Here is a 14,281-nt window from a genome sequence, read left to right as displayed (position 1 = left end):
TGCTGTGGTGAGGCATGGAGAACAAAAGCTCTCCTGGAAAGAGCCCTCTTGTGGGGACCCCAGGGTACTGCAGCGAACACCCTGCGAAGAGGACAGCCCAATGCCAAGCATGCCACTTAAGTGTTTGAGGGCTGTTGCACCCTTTAAAGGATACACCTAATGTTCATATACGTCTAATTCCACTGTCTTAAGTTGAGACTTTGTGGTCCTGCGGAACGGCCCACCCACTAGATTTTCTGAACTAAAATAACATAACCAGAATATCATCCGACAGACAGTGTCTACATAATATTGTTTACAAAATATCACCTCATTAGAGTTAATAGTACAAAACTGCACCCATTGAGAGACTATTTTTGTACATGATGTTTAGGTCACAATATTTCTGTCCGATTTTTTTTTTAGCTAAGGATATTCCAATATCAACCAGTTTTGTTACACGAGGCACTTAACACATTTGCTCTGACGATTGGATTTGTACCAAAAGTAAGCCTAGGTCACCCTCAGTCAGGCCCGCAACACCCATTGGGCTCACCGGGCTTCAGCCCCCCCCCCGTCATGTGTGTCAGCCCGGCTGAGACAGCCTCGCGGGCTGCCGTCCGTCTAATTGCAGCCGCACCAGAGTACTTCACAGGTCTTTAAAAGACCATTTACTCGTTAATGAGGCTGTTGTTGTGTTTTCACCCCTTCTTACGGCCACTCTGCCTATGGCTGGAAGACTTAGCCCCCCCCGAAATCTTTTTAAGCCCCCCCCCCGAAATTTCGCTCTAGTTGCCCGCCTGCCCTCAGTGAAATTCTTTGGGATTGTCTGTAAAATTGGGCGGGAACTGACACATAGCCAGGGCCACTGGAATTATGTGATTATGCGACCACAGCGATTTTTCCACTATTATAGATTTGCCGCATTTGCCACATAATCCATCATCTGCCGCATAATATGCAGATGTTAACAACAAAAAAATGTTTCTATCTCAAACGGTTCAAAAGTTAATAAAAATGCATCGGCACGTGTTGCTGCACAGTGGAAGGCCCTTTGCAATGCTGGACTGATCACCTTTCTGTTGCTTACAGCTATATTTGGGTGTTAAACTGATGCTAACAGGGTACAATCAATGCCTATATAGTGTTAACAAGTTTAACAATGACGAAATATTGAAGTAATGCTATTCCAAAACATGCAGCATTCTGCCGCATGATTTGCCTTTTCTTGCCACATAATTTACTCAACCGTGCCGCATAATTTGGCCCTCTCCTGCCGCATAATTCCAGTGGCCCTGCACATAGCTAATCGTACATAAATTTACATCAAGACTCTGACCACCCTCCCCTTCGGCCAACTAATGTCATACCCCGCGATAGCACATGAAATGGGTCTTCAACCTCTTTTAGAACGAGTCCGGGTAAATATGAGAACTGAGGTCTGGCAAGCTGGAGAGTTGCATTTTGATAAACCAGGAACGTAATAATAAGTACCTGTTTTCTTAAGCGGTTTTGTCATCTTTAAACACTGTTAGTGATACGTGTTACTATTATCAAATTTAATGGCACTCAATTTCCTAATGTTCACCAGCTGTCCCGGCAGATTTTGGCAAATTTCACTGATGTCCCGGTTTTTATCGAGGGTTGACTGAAAAAAAAGAGGGAGGTAGGTTTATTGTGTTTCCCAAAGCATGACTAGCTACCAGCTTATCTGAAAGCTGATTAATTAACAGATAAGATTCTGGGTTTAAAACTAGCAATTAATTGTATTCACTTAGTCTTAGTACCGTATTTTTCTATTTCTTTGACGATGAACGTTGTCATTCTCTACCTCTCGGTTGGTGTACAGTTGTAGTCCTTCTTTTATTTTTGTGAAATGTCCCGGTTTTTTCACCTCATTCTGCAGGAGGGAGGGCTCGATCATTTTGCGTCGCACCGCTGAAAACAGCGCTTTGTAAGGTGCATGTTTCTGGCACGTACTAAGAACAAGTGGGCGAGTCATTGAGGACAGTGACTAAGTATGTGGCTTTTTGTTGGACTCCTTTATAGAACTGGCTGCATTCAAAAAGATCACGCCATTCGCTCGTTTGCAGTGATTTAAACACGTCCTACAAACACCCCGTAGTTGTTAACAAACTGTCCCTCGAAATAGCGCCTGACGTTGTGAACCCTGTAATCGAATCTGTCAGAAGCAAACCAGATGAGGTGTTTGCTTTGCATGTTTGCCAGACGTTCAACTACGTATTTTCTTAGCGACCTGAAAATAGGGCATTAAACCAAAGCACACCTTGTTTAAAGCAACAACCAGCACAGCAAGCGCTGCAAGGCTGAAAACTGCATGATAAATCGTGTAACATCGCTAGCCAAGGCCAGGGCTAAAAATATGTGCTGGCCACTTGGTCGGGTCCAGGTGGAATGTTTATGTTTGACATGAAATCTAAAAAGTCGATGAAGGGACTGGTTTGTGAGGAGCTATTTTGAAGGGTTTAGAGACAAGACATGCTCCCTTCATGCCCTCACTGTTTTGATTTCTCTGGCATACAGATATACCTTTTTATTTTTGTTCTTTAGCCCTCCTGTAATCCCATTATAGATGCTTCCCTGCAGCTTCTCACTCAGGCAGGGAGCGAGCTCTCAGGTGAACTAGACAACATCTAGGGATGTGTATGGAGAACCTCCAGTGGGGTGTAGTAGACCCCTGGGGGACCACGCAGGAGTAGAAGTGGGTGGCGTTTTGGTTTTATTCTGGAGTGCGCTACAGGGTCTGTACGAAGCGGAAGATTCAGTGGGCGGTGAGGAAATGTTTTTAGCAGTGAAGCCGGAACCATTTTAAAGATGCAAAAACAGGTTTTGGAAATTTAAAGGCTCAAACAGTGTGTAGTATCCTACCTCTGTTTGGTTATGTAGTTTCACTCCTCCTACCCTGGAGATATTTATATTCCAGCATATTGTTAATGTTATCCAATGTACACCTCCTGCTCAGCCAGTGTGTTTGTGCTGAGTGCTGCTTAGAATGTTGCTGAAGGATGATGCACCTCGGAATGTTGGGAGTTGGTGTGCTGTGGAGTGACAGTATAGAATGGGCTGAGCAGCAGACAGACGAGGGTCGTAACACAGGCCCCCGCAGCCCCAGCGGTGCGGGGGGGGGGGCAAGCTCCAGGGGGCCCCCTCAGCACAGCACTCTGGCTGCAGGGCTCCTGATTGAGCCCGGTGGGGGCCCCCACAGGTGCCTTGCAGGGAGGCCCCCTCAAGGTTCGTTAGGTCAGTGAGGCAGGCTGCTCCTGGTGGGGCTCCTTGAAAGATCTTATCTACATGTTGTTATCTACAACAAAGACTTCTTGAATTACATCTTTCCCGATTGGACCTTCATCACTGCACAGTGTTAGTGCTAAAACATGCTTTTAACTTGGCTGCAGTGCTGTGTACCACAGTGGAGTACAATTTGGCGATCCTTTTTATTTGTTTCAGTTGAACTTGCTACTTTAGTCCCAGGTTTTGACAGCACAGATGTCAGACATATCTATTGCTAACAATATATATAAGGACGGCTTTGTGGCCACCCCTTTCAACCATGAACTTTCTTCCTCCAGACTCTTTCCGCCATTGGCCGAAGAATTTGTCAATTACGCCTGGGTTCAGTCAAGTGGAGCATGTTTCTCTCACCTAATGCTATTGGCCCTCTGGGTGTGTCCTTCTGCCTCCCCTCCTGTGCTTACAATGAAATGAACAGGGACTACTTTACAATACTTTACAGATATAGCCCTTTCTGTCTACTCTTGCTCGCTCCCTTTTCAAGGTCCTGCTATATATGCTAATGCTGCCTGCATTAGCCTATTACTTCAGGACTTATAGGCTTTAACAATGTGTGTTGCTCTATAGGGTTGCCATGGCTGAACTTTCTTTATTTTTACTTGTGATTTTTTATTGTACTACTAAAGAGGCAGTTGAGTCCAAGGTTTAACGGGAAGGGCACTATTTTGTTTGGATATCATGTTATGATGTTATGAAACGAGCAGTATTTTTATTTTGCAAGCTTGGTGAACTGATAACTGCATCGTTTGCTATTGAAAACCAACAAATACCTGTTTAGAATATTTGGGGATTATCAATATATGTTTGGATAATTTCTTATGAAGAGACCTTAGGGGTTGATCACAGCTTATTGACTTCCTTTCTACTCAGGCACTAAACTGTCAACGTTTCCCTGGCTTCGGTCAGTCCTGCAGGGCTGGTGCTGCCATCTTCACGATGGACCCAGATCCCTTCCGCCAGGAAAGGCAGGGCTAACCATGGTTGAGGCGTCCGCACCCTGTGCGTAAGAATGATCCATGTTCTCCAGTGTTGCTGTGGTTTTGTTCCATGTCACTAGTTCAGTACCGCAGAGCCTACCTGAAGTACGAGAATTGTTCCAATTATATGAAAACGTAGATAAATAGATGGCCTGAGCAGTTCCACAGGAAAAAAGGAATTTCTTGGTGAGTTGCATTAGTCCAGGCATTCATGCTTCCAGTGCCAGGAAGGCAGGTCCCACACATTAACCATCATGCCTACTTGCTTAACTTGTGCCATCTCTGAACAGGCCACTTACCGCAAAGTACCACACAAGTAAGACTGTTCTGATTATCCCACGTCTTCATGTAGGGAAAATGGTGGACCCTACACCCACTATGGGTTCCACCTTTCCCAGAGAAAAATACTGCTCATCTGTTCACTTTTTAACATTCTGCAAAGTCCCAGACATGAATCTTAACTAGCACTTTATACTAAATTGATTGTATTCATTTGTGGCCTTTCTGTCTCTGTTTATTTTAATTTCCAGTCAGGGGCCTTTAGGACAGCTCTAGAAGACATTTAAAAGTGTTTTCTTTGTACAATTAATGTTTAGAGTATGTACTAATAAGGGAAAAAAGAGGTTATTCTTCTTTTGATGGGGAGCCAGTGCAGAACTCAGAGGTGTTGGGTGATGTGGTTCGACTGGGGATGTCTAGGGTCAGTCTGTCTGCGGCGTTCTGGACTGTCTGGAGTTTGCGAAGTAGTTTCTTGTTGATTCTGGCGTAGAGGGCGCTGCCGTAGTCCAGTCTGCTACTGATGAGGCCATGCGTGACCGTTTTTCTGGATTCGGAGGGGATCCATCTAAACGTTTTACGGAGTAGGCTGAGGGTGTTGAAGCAGGCCGAGGATACGGCATTGATCTGGCGGTTCATCGTGAGCGATGAGTCTAGTATAATGCCAAGGTTTCGTGCGTGGTCTGTCGGGATGTGGGGGGGGGGGGTTTCCGAGGGTGGCGGGCCACAAGGTGTCATCCCATGAGGAGGGGGTGGAGCCAAAGATGAGGACTTCTGTTTTCTCGGAGTGCGTTTCAAGCAGCTCTTCTTCATCCAGGTGGCGACGGCTCTCATCCCTTCTTGGAAGTTGTGCCTGGTGATGTCGGGTTCTTTTGGTGAGGGAGAGGATGAGCTGAGTGTCGTCAGCATAGGAGACGATGTTGCGCCTGTGATTTCTGATGATGGTTGCAAGGGGGTCATGTAGATGTTGAAAAGGGTGGGGCTAAGGGAAGATCCCCGGGGCACTTCACATCTGGTCTTCGTTGGTTCTTAGAGATAGGGTGGCGTTCTGCATGTGAGAAATGATCCAGTCAGGAGCCTTTCCGCGGAACCCGGCATTGTAGAGTCTGGTGGCTAGAGTGCGTTGGAAGATGGTGTCGAAGGCAGCCGAGAGGTCCAAGAGGATGAGGGCTGCTATTTGGCGCTGGTCGAGGAGGGAGCAGATGTAATCGGCGGTGGCGAGTAGGGCTGTCTCGTTGCTGTGGTTGCTGTGGTTGCTGTGGAATCTGGATTGAGAGATGTCTAGGACGTTGTTGTCTTCAATGAAGTTTGCTAGCTGGGTATTGACGGCCTTTTCGATGACCTTGGCTGCGAATGGAAGCAGGGAGATGGGCCTGAAGTTCTTGATGTCCGTCGAGTCTGAGGAATGTTTCTTCAGAAGGAGGTTTGACTTTGGCATGTTTCCAGTCATGGTGGAATATGACGGTTTCAAGGGAGAAGTTGATCGTCCAGCGTAGTTCGGGTGCAATGGCTGTGGCGGCTCTGTAGAAGATGTGGTGTAGGCAGGGGTCTGAGGGTGCTCCGGAGTGGATGCTGTTCATGGTCTTTAAGGTGTTTGCTGTCGTGAGCGGGGTCCAAGGAGCAGAGTCTGTTGGGTGGCGTCACTGGGGGTGGGAGCTGGAGCAGTGCAGAGGTCTTGGTTGTGGAAGTTGTTGTAGATCGTCTTAATCTTGAGGTGAAAGAAGGTGCTGTGTCTGTTGGGAGGGCGAGACGTCTGTTGCCGGGTTTGGCAAATTCCTTCATGATGTAGAAGAGTTCTTTGGAGTTGTGGGCATTGGTGAAGATTCTGTCTTGTAGGAATTTCTTCTTTGTGGATTTGATGAGGTGATTATGTGCTGTGGTGGCTACTCTGTAGGCGGTGCATATTTCTTGGGTTTTGTGGTTCCTCCATGTCTTTTTGAGTCGTCAGCAGGAGTGCTTGGATTCTTGGAGTGCAGGGGTGAACCAGCTTGCTTTCTTGATGTGTCGTCCTGTGGCTTTCTTGATGGGCGTGAGTGTGTCGCTACAGTTCGCAACACGGCAGTGTTCTCCTATCCTACATTGGCTCTTGGAAGGAAAGCCTGGGTGTTAGTCAGAGCCCACCTGCACACCACACCACACCAGGTCCGTCATTTGCCGACTGGTCAAGAGTCAAAAATATAATGTTATTTTGGTTTCCCTACTTTAGTTTGTTTTGTCTGATAGGCCTTGGTTTATTGTTTGCTCCAGAGGTTTTATTTGCATCCAGCACCAAATTCTGCAATATTGTTACACAACCTTTGAAGCATTGATAGCTCCACCTGCCTACTTTCGTGATGTCCTCCTTAGACATCTGTGCAGCAGCTTGCAGATCACATTTGCCCCAGACCGCTTTCGTCATACTGCTCGATGAATATATCCTGAGTCGGTGATATCCTTGTGCATTAATGACTTTTCCTCTTTGTTTGTTGAATCCCCAGATGTTTTTAAATCACTTTCAGATGTAAAATACCTTCTTTTTATTAGCATCTATCAGGCCATGGCTCTTGCTTGTGGCCTTGCTCCCAACTCGACTTCCCAGAACACGGGTGCTCACCTGACATAATGGAGTGTCGGACTCGCCATTGCTGAGGGGGATGCTAGGAACCTACAAGGATGACGGAGTTGGTGAGGAGAACTCAGTATTCCCCTGAGCCAGCGGAAGAACAGAGCAGGTGAGAGGGATTGATGATGTCACGTCATGCGTGGCCTCCTTATGATCACTGCCTGACGGCGGATACTGTGGCGAGTAGCTTTTCTCCATTATGGCCTCCATGCATGCCCGTAAACACAGACTATAAGAGAGGGCGAATTCTACTGAGAAATACTTCACAGCTGTGCATTTTGCAGTGGTAGGAGTTCCTGTACCCTGCTCCTCCTTGCCTTGCCACTGCTCAGTTATCTTCCCTTTGGCTGGGCTCTATCTAGTAGCCTGATATTGGCTTGACCAGTACCTTCTTCGGATTGTGTTCCTTTTCCCTTCCACCTGTCTCTGTGTCCTTTGCTGGAGGGTCTTCTGTTGTGTACACTGTCTGCTGTGGCTTGTCTAACAAGTTTGCTAATCTGCCAAGACAGGTTTTTCTCCAAGCAGTCCCGCCACCTGCAGATCTCAACTCAGCGCACACCTTCGTCTTTCCCACTAGATCCACCACATTCAAACAGTCGGGTGCCTCTCTTTTCCTTCTTAACTTTTCCATAAAATGTTATTAAACTCATGCAGTATAAAACAATATGGACAGCGTTAATAAAAAAAGTTCAAATAAAACCCCATACATAAGAAAGAATATAAGCATGGGACGAAACAAATTCTCAAGTTTGATTTCATTCCTATATTTTAATTCTTATACCAGACAAAGAAAGATTCAGAGTCGAAAGTATTCATTTTATAAAGCAACCTACTAATTGCATACAGTGTGTCCTTAAAACCTGAGTGGGTGCCTTTGTAATAAGGGATTGTTTTAATTATTTGAATCAGGGATTCTTTTTCACATTTTACACAAATGGCAACAATCACCCGAAGCCTCTTCTACCAAAATCCACCCAGTCACGAGCTAAAGAATGAGTTTTATCAAGGCGCTTTGCCTCCGATTTGAAACCCGCTCACCACAGGAACAAGCATTGGCATAGCCAATAGGTCTCGCTTTTGGGACCTTATAAGTATTTAGTTATGCAGCACAATATCCTTGGTGCAACAACATCAACTGTTGCATGGCTAAACACTTATAAGGTCCCAAAGGCGAGACCTATTGGCTATGCCAATGCTTGTTTATTTACTGATCCAGCTCAGATTGGTAAATAGAAAATCAAATGCACAAGTAATTCTGTAGGTGCATGCTTGCATGTTGACCACATGTACATGAATAGAAAATGGCGAAGCAGCTGCGTCAATAGTGATGCTGCACACTAGCTGCAATGCTGTACCACATGGTTATACAAGATTTGCAAAGCAAGTAGGCCCTGTCGGCCTAGCCAGTAGGCCCTGTAGGCTTTGCCAATGCTTGTTTGCGTTTTGCCTCAACAATGCCACACAGTGGTGAAATTTTACAAAAACTATTGTTAAAAAAGAGAAACAAGGTTGGGCTTCAAATAAGAGAGTTTCTTCAAAATTCAAAAAAAGTGTATTTCTTTAACCAAGTTTGGACACTAATAGGCACATAATAACACTGCATTGAGAAGTACATATTTAAAGTGTTATTTTTGTACAACTAGTAATCCGAATTTATATATCTGGAAGTGCTTTCATACGCACTGATGAATAAGAAAAGAGTTTTAGTGAAATCGGCTATAACAGAGGCACGTTAAACCATAACAAAGGATTAAAAACTAAACAATCACATTGATCAAGCTCTTTAAAAATTCAGCAATTAAAATGCCTCCAAAACCTATTAAAAATGCACAAAATGGAGAAACACTTTTGATACTGTATTTTAAATCGTAAAGATACTTTGAAGATGTGCACAAACGAATTAGGAGTTGTTCCTTTCACTGCAAAACAAAAACTGCTGAATAAAAAAGCAGAAGTACAAATCTGGAAGTGGTTGGGGACAGGCAGTTCATGTAAATCATTTATGTTTTCAATCCAGGCTGCAGCAATGAGGAACACTGCGATCCGGAAATTTAACACAGCAGCAAGACACAGAGGAAGAGTATGGGAGCCACAGTGAGCCTATTAACCGGGTGAAAACATATCAAAAAGAACTAATCAGAACTCACTCATCCTGCTGCCCCGAGCATCGTACCTGCATCTGCAGAATCACCAGCCCCCGCTGAATGGGACGGTATATGCGCTTCATTAGAGCCACAGGGTCACTTGAATGAAACCAAGTGCTGCTGGCTCCTGTTGTCAGCACTGGTCCGGAAGAGAGCGGGCACACTTCTGCTGAAAGAATCAAGTAGCCGCTGCTGTAGGTGCACTGCGTAGCCATACCTGCTGTGCAGACTAACCCGGAAGATTATAACGTCCATTTTACTTTGGGCTTGAGCCCATTCTTATTTTAGATTTTAAGTGTGGCAATAGCAACGCTAGCAGATTGACATGAATGAGCAGGGTCGGGTGGGGAGGAGGAGAAACCAGCACCGACTGGTTGGTGGGGGGAAGAGGCAGACATGAGGGCGGGGGAGTGAGATGAAACTATGAGTGCAAGAGGAGGAGCAAGACGAAGTAGGGACAGGTCGGGTGGTGGGGAGCAAGATGAAGCTGGACAAGATAAAGCTGTTTTAAAAAAAATGGCGATACAGAATGCTGCTAACATTTAGTTGTTGCTCATTAGTGAGGTTATTGTGACATTGTCACTAGTAGGAAGCACCAAACGAGAAGCAGTCTTTAACAAGCATTGGTCCGTGCGCGAAGTTAAACAAGCATTTAAAATGATTGCTGCTCTCGGAGGGAGAGGTTATAACGAGTGGTGACGCAAGTGGTGCGCACGTGCGGGCGTGACGGGAAAAAGTGCTGTGCACGTTGCACGCTTGTGCGCGTAATAGCAAGCTGGTGGCCGGGCCAGATAGCACTTTTGAAGCAGCTACTAAATGTCTCCCCAGAGCAGCGTATGCGCTGGCTCAGGCGAAACCTAAAAACCCAAATACCCAAGTCACTTTTTCAGATAAATCGCCCACAGATTTGACCGTGAGCACGTCATTTCCATTTCCGCCCAATTTGCATATCTTAAAATAGCAAGTTGGATCAAACAAAAATCAAAATAGACGTAAAGATAGTAGAAAATTACCAAGTATATTTGTTTAAAAAGTTAAATACAAGCCTAATTTTGGAATTGGCAAGGGGGTTGTGCTAGATTAAAGAGTGAATAAAGAAAGGTACATTGCACACGGTCCATCCATAGAGATAAACGTCCTCTAAAAGCCTTTTAGTCCTCCTCGAAGATGGAGTTAGTTTGTTGAAGTTACAGGCAGCAATTAGCAGCCGTTTTAATACATACATTACAAAATTGAACAGCAATTTTCAATACGCAAAATAGTGATATTTATAACCAAGATTTTGTTCTTCCAATTTTCTTCTCTAGTTTAATTTATCAACTCTTTCCATGTCGGAATCGCCTACCCGGCATTTTCCCATCCTACACACATAAGGGCCACAGACCACTCCCCCTACTTCTGATTCATTATCAATTTAATTTTGATGTTGTAATCGTGTGACCTTCTGAGAGACCGCTGAAGACCTATCGTAATGCTCTCTAATAAGTGTATTCCCTTTAACAGAAAGGGTGAAATTCCTCTCAGCTGGAGTTCTGACAAAGGAGATCAGAGTCAACCTAATTATAACTTTTTAAAGCGTAACTAACTTAGATCTGCAGTCTTCCGCTACTTGGCGAGTCAGTGATGGAGGATGTTAGCTCATGTGCTACTACGAGTCCTTACTCCTGTTTGATAATATAACATTAAGTTGTTCTGAGCGGCCTAGTCCTCTGCTCGCTCAACATTATATGCACAAGAAAGGTAGCCTCTACGCCCAGCCACATGACAGGTCTATAATTAGATGGTGTGTTAAAGTCACTTTTCTTATCAATGGCCTGCAGTAGGGGCTCTTTTCAAGAGTCATTTGTAGGTGTATTTGTGATTCCAAATGTGTGTGTTCAGTGAGTCACTTCAGCACCAGATTCTTCAACGTGGATGCCCAAAATCCGAGCGGACGCGGTGAGAAAGGGATTTTGCCCTTTTCTGCCTCTACAGAAGTATCCAGACTGCATCCACCTGGCATTGAAAACCAGCACCTCAAACCCATTCTTACAACTTTGCTCAAAGTGTCTAGTGAAGCTCATGGTCATCTTCAGACATACCAATTCCCGTACCCTTGGCAATCTCAAAGATAAGGGTAGTTCTCTAAGTGCCTATTTAGCAGCCAAGAAATTGACAATTGAATTGAAGAAGATACTTTTAGCTGCACTGCTCCGCCCACACTGCCACAGAAACCCGGATGAAAAACAATTCTAGGAATTTTATGTCAGCACCCAGCACATGTTGTTTACCCTACTCCCACAGCGTACGATTTCTTGAACATATTCCTGCAAAACCAGTTCTGCCTGCTGCATCTGTGTGCATTTCTTAGCAATAAGTGGAACATCTTTGACCTCTGCACAAGGCCATCTTATGCAATCAGCTAGGAACTCCTCCAACACTTGTAGATCCTGTTTTGTCCCTTTAGGCTGATGTCTGCAATCAGAGCTCTGACTTATACCAATTAGTGCTATTCAGGAATCACAAGCAGTTTGCCAAGAGGAATTTCCTGAGTGGCAAAGTTGAGCTTCCCTGCCAGTTTCATCGTCAGCGGGCGGCAGTTCATCGCCACCCTGCAAGTTACTACTTTCTCCAAAGACGGTGTAGACTTCGGTGTTCCGGCATCCCATCTAGCCCTTGGAGGGAGAGCTGTTTAGTTCATCCCTCACATTTATGCAATCAGCGGTACTCACAGCTTATTTCATCTTTTATAGAAATGATTTGGTTAACTTGCTACTCTCATTGGAACTTGATCATACCACAAACAAGAAGACATCTAAATCGCTCACTGTTTCTTGCGGCTCACTCTCTTGGCTACACAAACACCTGGAATATAAGCTGAAAAACCCAAAAGCTGCACAGTAACTGCACAACCCATTGGCCAGAATTTGTCATAAGAAACCTTTCACCACAGCTGAAAAACCTGGCAGGTGGTAGCTTTCAAGTTAATCTGACATCATTTTGAACACAGACTTAAAGCCCCATCTTCCCTCCTTACTTTCTTGGTGGCTACTGAGATGTGGAGTCCACTAATAGGATCTTTTCACTCCTTTTCCATCAGAGCTGTCTCAATTTGTTCAGACGACGGCTTGGAACAGTTGAACTGGTACAGGAAGTGCTTTGGGCTGCCAACACAAACATTTCTTTCTGGTCTTCTCCCACTTACTCTCCCTGTAAGCCCAACCGTAAATGGGGTTGTTCCAGTATTGCAGATTTGACCCATCTCTTGAATTCATCAGTTCTCTGGAACTGTTATTTCAAGTACACACCAACCATCACTGGTCTCTCTCCTCTTGGACACAGTTCTCACCTTCTCATAGTTCTGAAGCCGGTTATGGCCTCTCCTCAAATAATGTGTCTTGAGATTGCAAAACTTGACCTCCAGTCCATAAAGGACCTCAACACATACTTTCTTGTAGGGTTCTTTTAGTAATCTAAGCGTGTGGTAAGGAACCATGAAATGCACTTCTTCTCCCATTCCTCCTGACATGAGTTAAGGCATGGGCACACATTCAACTTCTCTAAAAAAGCCTCCCCACAGGCCTCATTCTCTGGAGTGTTCTCCTCTGATCAACTGTGTTTGCAACCCACTACTCCCTCCCATATCTCCTGCCCGCTACTTAACTTCCTGATTCTTGGCATCTCTGTGTACGTTTTGCAGTCTATTTTTCTCTTCTCCACGCCCCCTGGTCAATTCTCAGCTTCTCTCAGGTTTTTGCTCTGTTTTGACATACCCTAAAACTGGTCCCAGGATGCTTGTTTCCGGTCCAGGGAGTACCTGGCCTGGCAGTTCGGTCTGGACTGTCCCATGGGGCACAGGGTCAAGACTGATTTGCATATGGCTGGGTCCAAACTGGGGTGGCGTAGTGGGCAAAAGAACGATGGATTTAACCCAGATCTTTTGATTGGGGGAGAATGTCTGCATTGTCAGCATTCGGTCCATCATTTGTTTGCTGTAACACTTTTCGCTCTAAGTGGGATGGGTTTGCCCAGACGTGGGCCCCTTGCTCACTGTGCCACTGGATTCAAGCTAGCCTGGTTTGAAGAGGGGTAACATACCCTGAAACCGGTCCCAGGATGCTTGTTTCCGGTACAGGGAGGACCTGGCCTGGCATTTCGGTCTGGACTGTTCCCATGGGGCACATGGTCAAGACTGATTTGCATATGGCTGGGTCCAAACTGGGGTGGCGTAGTGGGTAAAAGAACGATGGATTTAACCCAGATCTTTTGACTGGGGGAGAATGTTTGCATTGTCAGCATTCCGTCCATCATTTGTTTGCTGTAACACTGGTTTGCCTCACAGCACATTCTTTTGTCCCTGTGAAATTATTCTCCATATGCTGCCTTTTCCTGCCCTCCATGTTCTCATTTTCTTCCTTTCCACTTCCCCTGCATGGTTTGAATCTTTGATTTAACCCTCATACTCCTCGGATATGTCTGGATACGTCTCTTCATCTTTGTTGCGTCTTTGCCCCTGCCTTCACTTCCCGACTCTGGACTCACTTTTCACCTTTGACCATCCTCTCTGCTTGAATTCTCCCCTACTTCTTTTTCCCAAACCAGCTCAGTGTTCTGCCAGGCAGTGAAGAACAGAGAGACCCCACTGAATTGTACAGACACACAGCAGTCACTCCTGAGGCATCAGCCAGATGTATTACCTAAGGAATAGGCTACGTCATTGTTAGAAATGGGGTTACTAGTTGGCAGAGGTATGTACCCTGTCCAAGTAGGGACCCACACTCTAGTCTGGGTAAGTGTAGTACATACTATACATTAACCTGTGCTCACCCTTTGGTAGCTTGGCACAGAGCAATCAGGCTTAACTAAAGAGGTAATGTGTAAAGTATTTGTGCACACACACACATAGTAACACAGTGATAACACCACAAAAGTACTCCACACCTGCTTAGAGATATAGCCGATAGTTATCTAAGCAAAACAAGACCAAAACAACAAAAGTCCAACATACACAA

Source organism: Triturus cristatus, chromosome 8 (genome assembly GCF_964204655.1).
Source record: "Triturus cristatus chromosome 8, aTriCri1.1, whole genome shotgun sequence".
Classification (NCBI taxonomy): domain Eukaryota; kingdom Metazoa; phylum Chordata; class Amphibia; order Caudata; family Salamandridae; genus Triturus; species Triturus cristatus.
Note: the sequence above shows the minus strand (reverse complement) of the source record.